This window comes from Tursiops truncatus, chromosome 5, assembly GCF_011762595.2.
Source record: "Tursiops truncatus isolate mTurTru1 chromosome 5, mTurTru1.mat.Y, whole genome shotgun sequence".
NCBI classification, from domain to species: Eukaryota; Metazoa; Chordata; class Mammalia; order Artiodactyla; family Delphinidae; genus Tursiops; species Tursiops truncatus.
The window spans coordinates 76,860,460-76,875,984 of NC_047038.1; the positions used below are offsets into that span (position 1 = coordinate 76,860,460).

Consider the following 15,525-nt stretch of genomic DNA (forward strand, 5'->3'; position numbering starts at 1 on the left):
CAGCAGGGCATTTTGCATTTGGAGTTATACAATTTAGACCAGGTCTTAGTGCTGACTTCATTAGTCATGGAATTGTAAACAAGAAATTGCATCTATCTGTATAAAATTTACTCCATGATACAATGAGGGGATGGGACTAAATATCTTTAAGACTCTTTCCAGTGTTAAAGACAGTCTGGCTGTCTAAGTTAGGCACTCTAACTATAATCTTTCCCAGATTACAAACAGCAATTCAATAAAATGTTGTTCTTTCTGAGCAAAGCCAGTGGACAGCTAGCAGGTCCAATGGGCAGATAGCACTTAAAAGGCTTTGTGCATGGTTGACTTAGTTACTTTTTTAGGGCATGCAGTGAAGAAAGGACAAGAATTTTTTAGTTGCATCTGCATGTAACTATAGTAGCACATTTCAAAATTTCTGGAACCTTTTTCCATTTCACATTTCTTAAACATTTTTTTGTGATTTCTTTTTCTCAGTAACAGTGTATCATCAGCATATATATTTTGTTTATTTTTGATTCCTCCCACTTGAGTGGATGGTCATAGAAGGCAGACATTTTGCCTGTTTTCTTAATGTTGTATTTCCAATATTTAGAACAGCACCTGGCACATAATAGAATATTCACTAAATATTTGTTGAGTGAGCACACACAATATGAAGTTATGGAGACTTTAGAATCATGAGGAGAGTTTCTAATGAGGCAAAGATGAAATTTTTGCAGTTTGGATATGAAGAGCTTTTTGAGAACAGTAAACTGAGTGTTGGCATTGCTTTTCTAACTCACTGAAAGTAAATCAGGACTGGAGAAGGACATTTTATTGGGTGGGGCAATTTTTCATACCGTTGAAATTTTTTAAACCTCTGAAATAAAAAATTGTCATAAAAGACAGATAAACATCACATGAAATTCTTTCCATAGGGACTATGCTAACAATATGTAAAGAGGAGGTTAACAGAGTTTTATTTTTAAGTTTCAGGCAGAATTCTCATGAGGATTTTAATTTAATTCAAAAGTAGCAAAAACAAACAATTCTTAATCCTCTCAGTGTAAAGTACGGTAACAGTACACACAAATCTCCAGGTCTCCTACTTCAAATTTGTTTATTTACTTATTTATTTATTTTAGGCTGCTTTTGTTCTTCGTTGCGTTGCACGGCTTTGTCTAGTTGTGGCGAGCAGGGCCTACTTGCATTGGGGTGCACGGGCTTCTCATTACGGTGACTTCTCTTGTTGCGGAACGTGGGCTCTAGGCACGTGGGCTTCAGTATCTGTGGCATGTGGGCTCAGTAGTTGTGGCTTACAGGCTCTAGAGCACAGGCTCAGTAGTTGTGGTGAACGAGCCTTGTAGGATCCACAGTTGCTCCGTGGCATGTGGGATCTTCTCGGACCAGGCCTCGAACCCGTGTCCCCTGCATTGGCAGATGGATTCCTAACCACTGCACCACCAGGGAAGCCCTCCACGTCCCCTACTTCAAATCAACATCTAATTATCAATATTTATGTATTATTACAAGTTTTCATATAACTCTAGACCACTATTTAATCATGATGGATTGTGATAGCAGCATCATTTGTGGTGCAGGCTATGATCTGCTGTGATTCCTCTGCAAAATTATTATGATGAATCACACTTGTCAATGGTTTTTGAATGAGACAAATCCAAAACTAATTTGCTATCTGCAATCCAGATGTAATTGGCTATGTGTCATAAATCTTCCATGAAAATATTCTTCTGTTCCATTTCTGTCAACAAACAAAAGTGTTCTTCATAGCTCACTCCCCAAGAAAAACAATAAAGTATAATTAGAAGGGAAGGGAGAAAGTGCATAGTTGACTTTAATGTAAAAAACAGAAAATGCCTTGACCAAATTGGCTGCACAAATGCATCTCTTATCAAAATCATTGTAAATTGCATCTCTCCATTTTTGGTCCAGGGACTCACTACCTTAATATAGCCATAAATTATTTTACCTTTGTGCTAAATTGTGGAAATTAAACAGTGCTTATAGAGTGCTCTGAAATTTGAAAACTATATTTATTCATATTGAAATAGATGAAAGTTCAGTTACAAAATATTGAGGGGGCAAAGGTGGAATTCATTATTGCAGTACAGTGAACATAAGATTTAAACAATTTTTGTTTTATTCACTGGAGGGAGTCTTGAGTATTAATTAACTATGATACAAACAAAACATACACTATAGTTTCAAACCATATAGAGTCCAGAAAGCTTTGTACCGAGACATACCAACTACTGACTCTGGGGAGTGTGTGTGTGTGTGTGTGTGTGTGTGTGTGTGATATAAAAATGGTATCCTTGTTTGAAATGGGAAGTAGTTGAGAAATTCTGCATGAGTATAAGCCTATCATTCTTTTGTTTTTAATGATTTAAAGTGTTTTATTTCCTCAGTAGTGGGTCAATAACCTCTTCCTGCTATGTATGAAACACAGAACTCTTCATTGTGCAGATTTCCAGTATCAGTATAATACATCTTTTCCAAATATAAGAAAGAAAGCATTTTGGCCAAAGTTCAGAAAGTGTAAATAGACCCCTCCTCAGAAGAAAATAAAATCTTCTCTGAGATGAAAAATATCTAATCACAAATCTCATTTCTTTTCTCCATAGCACATTCCTTTGTGCTATTCTTCATCTAATCCTTACTTCTAAACTAACCTCACATAATAACATCATTAATAATACTTAGCACTTATACAGTGCATTACATTTTCAAAGTACTGAACAAATGTTAAAAATTTGATGTACATTGAAAAAAGTCAACAAAAGTATAGAACCTCCAAATTCTTATGAGATGAGCAAAAATACTTAATTATTAATTTTTGGATGATATGGTTTAATCTATTTTTAAAAGTAGTTTTTACCTTGTCATATAAGAGGAATAATGTTCACAGTGAGGAAGTATATGAGCCTGTAACTGGTTTTTACAAATGATTAAATGCTGAGGTTGAAGCCGAGGCTTTTGATAACTGCTAGAGCCATTTATGACCTCATATACTACTCCACTGTGGAACATTAGGTCTTAAATAACATCAACCATGTGCTTTTACTGAAAAGAGGAGAAATAAAAATAAAAGTCCCTTTCAGATGAAGACAAAATACATGCAGGGAACCCGATAGAAATGTCATAAATATACATGAGTAAAATTAAATTTAGTGAAGGTTCTGTAATAGATTTGGGAACCAGGGTATCACTTGACACCTGTCTGGGTAGCCTTTGGATAGAAAACTTATGAAGGGATATTTCTGTTATCTATGGTTATAAAAAGTGCACTGGGTTTATAATTGGTCCTGCCATTAGTCACTGCTATACAGAGGACTCAAACCTCCACACAAACTGACTTGACACAGTGATCATCTGCTTATGTTGAACATGGTCTCTCTAAATGGACAATTTGTGAAAAATCACATCTAAATATACTATTGGATTGACAATGTCATGCTTAAGATATACTTGGTGGGAGCCATCTGGTGTGCAAATGTGGCCAGAGGGGTACTAGGCTTTAAGGGTACAAACTTGTAACAAACAGTAAGTAAGCAACAGAGATCGAATGCACAATATGATGAATATAGACAATAATTTGGTACTATAATTATGTAATGTGATAAATATCACCACATCAGCAGTCATAGTATGTAAATATATGAAAGTAACATGCTGTGTATACTTTAAACTTATACAATATGACACATTAAATTTATTCAATAAAAAGGGGGAAAAACCCTAAAGAAAACCATCTGAAAACTGCCTATATTGCTTTAGACTGTATCGAACAGAATGCAAAGATTATTGCTTCTTAGGTTGCCACTTAAAATATATTCATTGAATACCAAAATTGTAATTGTGAGGAGAGGAGAGTACAAATTCAGGGTTGAGAAAATGCATTTAAGTTAAGAAATCAACTAAAAACAATCACATACATTTATAGATTGCTATATATAAAGCTCCTAGTAACCACCAATCAAAAATCTATAATATACACACATAAAAGAAAAAGGAATCCAAATATAAGACTAAGGATAGTCATCAAATGACAAGAGAAGAGAACAAAAGATGAAGAAATGAACAGGAAAGAACTATAAAGGCAAATCCAAAACAATGAACAAAATAGCAATAAGAACATACATATCAATCATTACTTTATATGTAAATGAACTAAATGCTCCAATCAAAAGACATAGAGTGGCTGAATGGATACAAAAACATGACCTGTATATATGCTGCCTACAAGAGACTCCCTTCAGACCTAAAGATGCACAGACTGAACGGTAAGGGATGGAAAAAGATACTTCATGAAAATGAAAATCAAAAGGAAGCTGGGGTAGCAATACTTATATCAGACAAAATAGACTTTAAAAGAAAGACTGTTATAAGAGACAAAGAAGGACATTACATAATGATCAAGGGATCAATTCAAAAGGAAGATATAAGAATTATAAATATATATGCACCCAACATAGGAGCACCTAAACACATAAAGCAAATATTAACACACATAAAGGGAGAAATCGACAGTAACAAAATAATAGTTGAGGACTTCAACATCTCACTTATATCAATGGATAGATTATCCAGATAGAAAATCAAAAAGGAAACATTGACCTTAAAGGATACATTAGACCAGATGAACTTAATAGATGTATCAATATATAGAACATTCCATCCAAAAGCAGCAGAAGACACATTCTTTTCAAGTGCACATGAAACATTTTCTAGGATAGATAACATGCTAGGCCACAAAACAAGCCTCAGTAAATTTAAGAAAATTAAAATCATATCAAGCAGTTTTTCCAATCACAGTGCTATGAGACTAGAAATCGACTACAAGAAAAAATTACAAAAAACACAAACACATGGAGGCTAAACAATATGCTACTAAACAACCAATGGATCAGTGAAGAAATCAAAGATAAAATTTAAGAAAACCTGGAGACAAATGAAAATGATAACATAATGATCCAAAATCTATAGAACATAGCAAAAGTAGCTCTAAGAAGGAAGTTTATAGTGATAAAAGATTCCCTCAGGAAACAAGAAAAATCTCCATTAAACCACCTAACCTTACACCTAAAGGAACTACAAAGGAAGAGCAAACAAAACCCAAAGTTAGTAGAAGGAAAGATATTATAAAGATCAGAGCAGAAATAAATGAAATAGAGAGTAAAATACAGTAGTAAAGATCAGTGAAACTAAGAGCTGAGTTCTTTGAAAAGGTAAACAAAATTGATAAACCTTTAGCCAGACTCATCAAGAAAAAAGAGAGGACTCAAATCAATAAAATCAGAAATTAAAAAGGAGAAGTTATGGGCTTCCCTGGTGGCACAGTGGTTGAGAGTCCACCTGCTGATGCAGGGGACACGGGTTCGTGCCCCGGTCTGGGAAGATCCCACATGCCGTGGAGCAGCTGGGCCCATGAGCCATGACCGCTGAGCCTGCACGTCTGGAGCCTGTGCTCTGCAACAGGAGAGGCCACAATGGTGAGAGGCCCGCGTACTGCAAAAAAAAAAAAAAGGAGAAGTTACAACTGACACCACAGAAATACAAAGGATCATAGGATACTACTGGGAAAAACTATATGCCAATGAAATGGACAACCTAGAAGAAATGGACAAATTCCTAGAGATGTACAATTTCCCAAGACTGAATCAACAACCAGGAAGAAATAGAAAATATGAATAGAGCAATTACCAGTAATGAAACTGAATCAGTTAATAAAAAAAAAAACAGGCAAACAAACAAACAAAATAACTCAACAAAAGTCCAGGACCAGTTGGCTTCACAGGTGAATTCTATCAAACATTTAGAAAGGAGTTAACACCTATCCTTCTCAAGCTGTTCCAAAAAAGTTGCATTGGAAGCAATGCTTCTGAACTCATTCTATAAGGCCAGAATCACCCTGATCGTAAAACCAGACAAATATATCACAAAAAAGAAAATTACAGGCCAACATTACTGATGAACATAGATGTGAAAATCCTCAACAAAATATAAGCAAACCAAATCCAGCAATACATTGAAAGGATCATACACCATCATCAAGTGAGCTTTATCCCAGGGATTCAAGGATGGTTCAATATCCACACATCCATTAATGTGATACATCACACTAATAAACTGAAGAATAAAAATTATATGATCATTTCAACGGGTGCAGAAAAAGCTTTCGACAAAATTCAACATCCACTTATGCTAAAAACTCTCCAGAAAGTGGGCATAGAGAGAACATACCTCAACATAATAAGCATCACATATGACAAGCCCACAGCTAATATTGTACTCAATGTTGAAAAACTGAGTGCATTTCCTCTAAGCTCAGGAACAAGACTAGGATGCCCACCCTTATCATGTTTATTCAACATAGCATTGGAAGTACTAGTCACTTTGGCTGAGGCCAGATCCTGGTGCAGCTGGCCACATGGCCTGGTGTGTTCCAGGGCTGGTGCCAGCCTACTAGTGAGTAGGGCCAGGTCCTGGGGCAGCTAGCTGTGGGGTTCAAGGGTCCCAGGGCTGAATTTGGCCTACTGGTGGATGAGTAAGCCCCCAGTGCTAATAGACTAGAGGGAGAATTTCTGCACCAGTGTCATCATGTTAGAGCAAGCTCACAAAAATGGTTGCCGCCAATATCTATATCTCCAGGAGGAGACTCATTTGCCTCCTATCTCTCCCAGAGGCTCTACAAGATCAGCAAGTGGGTCTGACCCAGGCTCCTTTCAAATTACTGCCTCTGTGCTGGGAGTCTTATTATGTGAAATTTTGCTTGAACCTGTTAAGAGTGGAGTCTCTGCTTCCAACAGTCTTTTGGCTGTCCCATATGCAAGCCTTGCTAGCCTTCAAAGTCAGAGGTTCTGGGGGTTCATCTTCCTGGTGCAGGACCCCTGGATTGGGAAGCCCAATGAGTTACTTGCATCCCTCATTCCTTGTGGAGAACCTTTGTAATTGTGATTATCTTCCTGTTTGTGTGTCAGCTAACCTGAGGGTATGGGTCTTGACTATACCACATCTTTTCCCCTCCCACCTATCTTGGTGTGATTCCTTATTTACATCTTTAGTTGTGTAAAATCTTTTCTGCTCGTCTTCAGGTCATCTCATAGATAGCTGCTCTATTAATAGCTGTAATTTTGGTGTGCACCTGGGAGGAGGTGAGCTCAGGGTCTTCCTACTTCCCCATCTTAGCCCCAATATCAGTCTCTTATTTTTAAATAGGAATTTTTCTGCAGTAAAAATTTAAGGATAGAGGCTTCCCTGGTGGCACAGTGGTTGAGAGTCCGCCTGCCAATTCAGGGGACACGGGTTCGTGCCCCTGTCTGGGAGGATTCCGCATGCCGTGGAGTGGCTGGGCCCGTGAGCCATGGCCGCTGAGCCTGCGCGTCTGGAGCCTGTGCTCCACAACGGGAGAGGCCACAGTGGTGAGAGGCCCACGTACCGCAAAAAAAAAAAAAAAAAATTAAGGATATAAATTTGATTCCACAGGCAGGCATCCAAAAATCATTGGTATTCTAGTTAACATTAACTCCATTTTACAGATAATTTTTTAGGTGGCTCTGCTTAATAGTGCAAATGGCAATTTCATACAGATGTTCACCACTTCTCTGTATCTCAGTAGGATCTGATTGTGATATGTGTACCTGTAAGTATTTTCCCCAGAACAGTAAGTTCCTGCTTTTCAAACATGTGCCCAGTAAATATAGTGCATGGGGAAGAATTTGGTCAAGTAGAAAGTTAATTAACCCATGATATGCCTTCCTGATATAACAGCGGAGTACAGTATAACCTGAGAGTGGCATTCATTCATTCATCTTTTAATAGATGTTATTTGGCATTTGATGTGTGGAATCACTTTATTGTTTTACCACAAAGTCTCCTAACAATAATACATAACCTCATTGGCCCACAACAATAAGCCTTTATTAAATTTATACTTCTAAGGAGGTTGGCAGGTGGCTCTGCTAATTTGGGGGAATTCAATTCCATTTTGGGGGTATAGCAGGCTGTTAGATGATCTGGAAAATCTTCAGCTGGAATGGCTGGGTCTGCTGCTTGGCTCAGCTCCACATGTTTATCATCTTCTTGCAGGCTGGCCTGTACATGTCCTTCTTATGTTGATTGAAGAGATTTATGTCAAGGGCAAGTATAGTTGTACTAGACCATTCCAAGCTTCTGTTTGCATCATGTTTACTAACAACTCATTGACTAAGGCATGAGACATGACCAAACCCAAGGGGGGGGGAATTATATCATTCCTTCTTCCACCTACCTTGGGAAGGTTTGAAAAGTTATATGGCAGAATATGTGGTTACAGGGAGAGATAAATGATTGAGTCCATTAATCTAAGTTAGTACAATCTTCACTCATAGTTACAATTATTTAACAACCTCTAATATGTAACATTTGCTCAACTCTATTCCACTAAGACCCTGAAATATCACGTAGTCATAGCATTAGTCTCACATAGTCCAAAACCTTATAATCATCAACAGGTTTAAATGTGGGTCCTCTTGATTTGGAGAACTGTGAAATAAAAAGACAAATTACCTCCAAACACTCAAACTTTGTGGCTTATTATATCTTAAAAATGGTCTCTGTAATACTTCTGGTGGGACCCAACCACTGTATTGTAAGTAAGCTAAGTCCCTGTATGGGAGGACTATGTGAAGAAGATATTACACTCAGTAGATCCAGCTAAGGTCCAGAGCAGCATTTATCACCAGACATATTAGTGAATAAACCTTCAGATAATTATAACCCCTGGCTTTTAAGTCCTCTAGCTGAGGTTACAGAGATTGTTGAGTAGAGAGAAGCTTGCCTCACTATTTCTTGTCCAAATTCCTGAACCGCAATATCCATGGATATAATAAAGGTTGGTTTTGTGCCACTCAGACAGGGAGAGGAAAATTACAAAAACACTTTTACTTGAATAAAGAAAAACAGGAGGCACTAATCAGTCCATATCAGTTCTGAAATTCTTCTAGGCAAAATGTTGCCAAATTTCTGTACCCTGGAATGGAGTTTGTTCCTTGATTAAGCCCTGGTTCTGTAAATATGGGAATAACTAAGTCCCTTTAATATAAGCTGGTGGTGCTTTTGCAAGTACAGCTATCTTGAAAACTCTGTGGGTTTTCTATGTTTCAGATTTGAGTTCACCACATGCACTACAAGCTGCATCCCAATTGTTTTTGAGACATGCCTATCTCTCTAGACTTAATTATTGATAATTTTGACGTGTCAAGTTGCTGTGAGACAACAACATTAAGATTCTCAGGAGTCTATTTGTCCAACTGCAAAGGTCTACTAGGCAACAATTCAATCCTTTAAGAGGTCTTAACATGTAGATAACAAAGTTATGGTTACCAAGGAGGAAAGGGAGAGGGGAGGGATAAATTAGGAGTATGAGATTAACAGACACAAACTACTTTACATAAAATAGATAAGCAACAAGGATTTACTTTATTGCACAGGGAACTATATTTAATATCTTGTAATAACCTGTAATGGAAAATAACCTGAAAAAATATATATAACTGAATCACTTTGATGTACACCTGAAACTAACACAATATTGTAAATCAACTATACTTCAATTAAAAAAAGAAAAGAGGACTTAAAAGATCTCAAAGATCCTTGATCCTGAAGCAATGTATTAATAAGAGAATCTTTTCCTTGCTTGAGAGGCTGGCAATGTGAATGTTTTTATTTTCTATGCTAACAATTTCCAAAATTCCTGAGCTCTCCACATTCATGGTGCTGGGACACTGACCAGTTCTTTAATCTACATTTTTCTAGTAGAACCTTACCATGAACAGCTAAATGCAACCATATGTTTTCAGTAGTCTCCTTGGATATCTTGTGAGTCAAATCCCAAAGTTCATTTGGGTATACTTTTTAACTTTCATGTGACATGTGACAGTTTTACTAAATGTGGCACAACTTCATAGCACTGGTCACTATATTTCACTTTTCCTGTTACAGTTCTCTTCCAGTCTTTCCAGTCTCCTCTAATGGTATCCTTACTACCTATCTCCTGGTCCCCAAATCAATGGATCACATTTTTGTTACAGCAGCACTCCATTTTCAGTACTTCTTTCTTTCATCAGCTATCTATAGCCTTAAAAATGATGCGTAACAAGTGACCACAAAAGTGTGACAAACAACCTTAAGAATTTTTATTACATGAATGGAATACTACTTGCAGCAACTCTGCTGATTATGCCTGGGTGTTAACTCATTATCAGATGATTTAGCATGGTCTTACCTGAGACAACTGGGAAAACCCAGCTATGCTCCTTATGTCTCCTATCCTTTATCAGGCTAGCCCAGGTATGTCCTTTCATGGCAGTAATAGAGGGCAAGTGTGAGAATGAACCCAATTGTCCATTTTAATCTTTTTTTTGCATCATATTTGTTAATATATCATTAACTAAAGCAATACATGGCTGAACCCAGGGGTAGAAATTGTGTCTATTCCTGTGTCTGTGGGAGGGTATTGCAAAGTTACATAGCAAAGAATGTAGATACAAGGAGGGGCAAACTCTTGGGGCCATCTCTGCAATCTACCAATTCCAGATCTTCTGACTCTAGACTTCCAATTCTTATGCACAAGACCAATAAACATTGTCAGTTACTTTAGTTTATATTTTATTGGAATGGTATAAGTATTTCACTTCAGATTTCACAGTGCTTATAACTTATCTTGTACATTTAAAAACACTAATTAAAGCAAAATTTTCCTTTTGAGGAAAGTGTCTTTTATTTTCTTGGTTAACAGATAAGGAAACCTCAGTAGAGAGTTTAAGACACTTGCTAAATTTTCTTCCCTTCAGGGACAAATAGTTAATGGTTTTCACATTGGTTCCAGTTGTCAATTAGAATATTTGTTTCTGCAATTAAACCATACTATCTAGTAGCAGAGTTTATTTCATTTGAGGGGACTTGTCCCCTAAGTCTTTTTTTTTAATGTTTATTTATTTATTTTTCTTATTAGTCATCCATTTTATACACATCAGTGTATACATATCAATCCCAACCTCCCAATTCATCACACGACACCCCCACCCCCCACCGCTTTCCACCTTTCGTGTCCATACGTTTGTTCTCTACATCTGTGTCTCAATTTATGCTCTGCAAACCGGTTCATCTGTACCATTTTCTACATTCCACATAATATGCGTTAATATATGATATTTGTTTTTCTCTTTCTGACTTACTTCACTCTCTATGATAGTCTCTAGATGCATCCACGTCTCTACAAATGACCCAGTTTCGTTCCTTTTTATGGCTGAGTAATATTCCATTGTATATATGTACCACATCTTCTTTATATATTCATCTGTTGTTGGGCAGTTAGGTTCGTTCCATGACCTGGCTATTGTAAATTAGTGCTGCAGTGAACATTGGGGTGCATGTGTCTTTTTGAATTATGGGTTCCTCTGGGTATATGCCCAGTAGTGGGATTGCTGGGTCATATGGTAATTCTATTTTTAGTTCTTTAAGGAACCTCCATACTGTTCTCCATAGTGGCTGTATCAATTTACATTCCCACCAACAGCGCAAGAGGGTTGCCTTTTCTCCACACCCTCTCCAGCATTTGCTGTTTGTAGATTTTCTGATGATGCCCATTCTAACTGGTGTGAGGCGATACCTCATTGTAATTTTGATTTGCATTTCTCTAATGATTTGTGATGTTGAGCAGCTTTTCATGTGTTTCTTGGCTATCTGTATGTCTTTTTTGGAGAAATGTCTATTTAGGTATTCTTCCCATTTCTGGATTGGCTTGTTTGTTTTTTTAATATTGAGCTGCATGAGCTGTTTATATATTTTGGAGATTAATCCTTTGTCCTATGATTCATTTGCAAATATTTTCTCCCATTCTGAGGGTTGTCTTTTCATCTTTTTTATGGTTTTCTTTGCTGTGCAAAAGCTTTTAAGTTTCATTAGGTCCCATTTGTTTATTTTTGTTTTTATTTCCATTACTCTAGGAGGTGGATCAAGAAAGATCTTGCTGTGATTTATGTCAAAGAGTGTTCTTCCTATGTTTTCCTCTAATAATTTGATAGTGCCTGGTCTTACATTTAGGTCTCTAATCCATTTTGAGTTTATTTTTGTGTATGGTGTTAGGGAGTATTCTAATTTCATTCTTTTACATGTAGCTGTCCAGTTTTCCCAGCACCACTTATTGAAGAGACTGTCTTTTCTCCATTGTATGTCCTTGCCTCCTTTGTCATAGATTAGTTGACCATAGGTGTGTGGGTTTATTTCTGGGCTTTCTATCCTGTTCCATTGATTTATATTTCTGTCGTTGTGCCAGTACCATATTGTCTTGATTACTGTAGCTTTGTAGTATAGTCTGAAGTCAAGGAGTCTGATTCCTCCAGCTCCGTTTTATCCCCTCAAGACTGCTTTGGCTATTCAGGGTCTTTTGTGTCTCCATACAAATTTTAAGATTTTTTGTTCTAGTTCTATAAAAAATGCCATTGGTAATTTGATAGGGATTGCACTGAATCTGTAGATTGCTTTGGGTAGTATAGTTATTTTCACAATATTAATTCTTCCAATCCAAGAACATGGTATATCTGTCCATCTCTTGCTATCATCTTTAATTTCTTTCATCAGTGTCTTATACTTTTCTGCATACAGGTCTTTTGTCTCCCTAGGTAGGTTTATTCCTAGGTATTTTATTCTTTTGGTTGTAGAGGTAAATGGGAGTGTTTCCTTAATTTCCCTTTCAAATTTTTCATCATTAGTATATAGGAATGCAAGAGATTTCTGTGCATTAACTTTGTATCCTGCAACTTTACCAAATTCATTGATTAGCTCTAGTAGTCTTCTGGTGGCATCTTTAGGATTCTCTATGTATAGTATCATGTCATCCAGCAAACAGTGACAGTTTTACTTCTTCTTTTCCAATTTGTATTCCTTTTATTTCTTTTTCTTCCCTGATTGCTGTGGCTAGGACTTCCTTAATATGTTGAATAATAGTGGCAAGAGTGGACATCCTTGTCTTGTTCCTGATCTTAGAGGAAATGCTTTCAGTTTTTCACCATTGAGAATGATGTTTGCTGTGGGTTTGTCATATATGGCCTTTTTTATGTTGAGGTAGGTTCCCTCTATGCCCACTTTCTGGAGAGATTTTATCATAAATGGGTGTTGAATTTTGTTGAAAGCTTTTTCTGCATCTATTGAGATGATCATATGGTTTTTAATCTTCAATTTATTAATATGGTGTATCACATTGATTGATTTGCATATATTTTAGAATCCTTGCATCCCTGGGATAAATCCCACTTACTCATGGTATATGATCCTTTTAATGTGTCATTGGATTTTGTTTGCTAGTATTTTCTTGAGGATTTTTGCATCTATATTCATCAGTGATATTGGTCGGTAGTTTTCTTTTATTTTTGTAGTATCTTTGTCTGGTTTTGGTATCATGGTGATGGTGGCCTCATAGAATGAGTTTGGAAGTCTTCCTTCCTCTGCAATTTTTTGGAAGCCTTTGAGAAGGATGGGTGTTAGCTCTTTTCTAAATGTTTGATAGAATTCACATGTGAAGCCATCTGGTCCTGGACTTGAACCAATCTCCTCCCTTATGTCTTTCACAGATATATTTTATTTTCTCATACATTAAGTGTTTCAATGAGATTTTCCTAATGAGGACATACTCAGACTGTATTTTTCCAACACCATAAACAGGATTAAATATATTTCCACATGAATAATGAATGATTGTATATGCTTTGATCATTCAAGATTTTCTTGAAGAATAAACTATATTGTCATATGTAACCATTAGCAGAAGTATAGATGACCAGAAGGATAATCACTAGTTGTTACCAAAGCTGTCATATAAGAAACCATACCCCTGACATAAAAGTCCAGTTTATTTTTTTTAAACATATTGCAGTACAATTTTATGGAAACATTTTAGCCTTTTGTGGTCCTTTATTTCCCAATTAGTAAAGGAAAATTAACTAATATCTGAGGACAAGAATGTAACATTTTTGTGATTTTCAGCCCCAAGAGTAGCTATAGACTTTTCTCTGCAGCAATGAGCTAGTGTATAATCAATTTATATTCATCTAACACTGTATATCAAGGTGGCAAATCTTGCTGTGTCTGTGCTTCTGTTTCCTATGAGAGCTTGTACCAGGCTCTACATTAAGTCTTAAGAGATGAGACGCAAACTGGAGTCTCAATGGTTATATAACAATTCTTTGTATCTGACCTCAATCACCTTCTTAACAATCTCTGAGCAATAAACATTTAGTTTAATCAGTACTTTTCCTCTGGATGAAACAACCTAATCATTAAAACTTCTGATACTTTAAACAAATTAATATTAATAATAGGCAATGTATTTGCCTAATGTTTTCAGTTGTCCCTCTTTCTTTCTCGCTTCCTTCCTTCCTTCCTTCCTTCCTTCCTTCCTTCCTTCCTTCCTTCCTTCCTTCCTTCCTTCCTCTCTCCTAAGCTCTCTCTTATTTTTCTTATTCCCCTCTCTTATTTTTCTCTGTTGTATTTTCAAAGACTAGTTTTCTTTGGAGTATGGAGACTTTTAGGTATTGAGAAATGTCTCATGTGGTCTTTTTTTTTTTTTTCATGGAAAGGCATTTTATTTTAAATATAGCAGTGTATACATGTCAATCCCAAACTCCCATTCTATCCCTCACCCCCACCCTTCCCCCTGGTAACCATAAGTTCATTCTCTAAGTTTGTTCATCTGTTTCTGTTTTGTAAATAAGCTCATTTGTATCATTTTTTTTAAGATTCTGCATATAAGTGGTATCATATGATATTTGTCTTTCTCCAACTTCACTTAGTATGATAATCTTTAGGTCTATCCATGTTGCTGCAAATGGCATTATTTCATTCTTTTTAATGGCTGAGTAATATTCCATTGTATATATGTACTACATCTTTTTTATCCATTCATCTGTTGGTGGACATTTAGGTTGCTTCCATGTCCTGGCTATTGTAAACAGTGCTGCAGTGAACATTGTAATGAACATTGCATGTATCCTTTCGAGCCATGTTTTTCTCCAGATATGCCCAAGAGTGGGATTGCTAGATCATATGGTAGCTCTATTTTTAGTATTTTAAGGAACCTCCATACTGTTCTCCATAGTGGCTGTACCAGTTTACATTCCCAGCAGCAGTGTAGGAGGGTTCCCTTTTCTCCATACCCTCTCCAGCATTTATTGTTTGCAGATTTTTTGGTGATGGCCACTCTAACTGGTGTGAGGTGATATCTCATTGTAGTTTTGATTTGCATTTCTCTAATAGTTAGCAATGTTGAGCATCTTTTCATGTGCCTCTCGGCCATCTGTATCTCATGTGGTCTTAATCCAAAGAAATTAAGAAAAATTAAGCTTCTGGAATATTTAAATAATCTGAAAATATAATGTACAAACCTGTAATTTCAAGCCTGAATTTTTCACTATATTCACTGATCAAAATATTTTTGTTTCTTTCAAGAATTTTTATATTGTGTACTTTTATTTCTTATGGTTACTAATT

General features: G+C 36.5%; 1 long non-coding RNA gene across 1 annotated transcript in view; it reads left to right on the plus strand.

Annotated features, from left to right (window-relative positions):
* LOC141278694 (uncharacterized) overlaps positions 1-15,525 on the plus strand; it is a 189,441-nt gene that overhangs the window by 101,232 nt on the left and 72,684 nt on the right. The window lies entirely within an intron of this gene.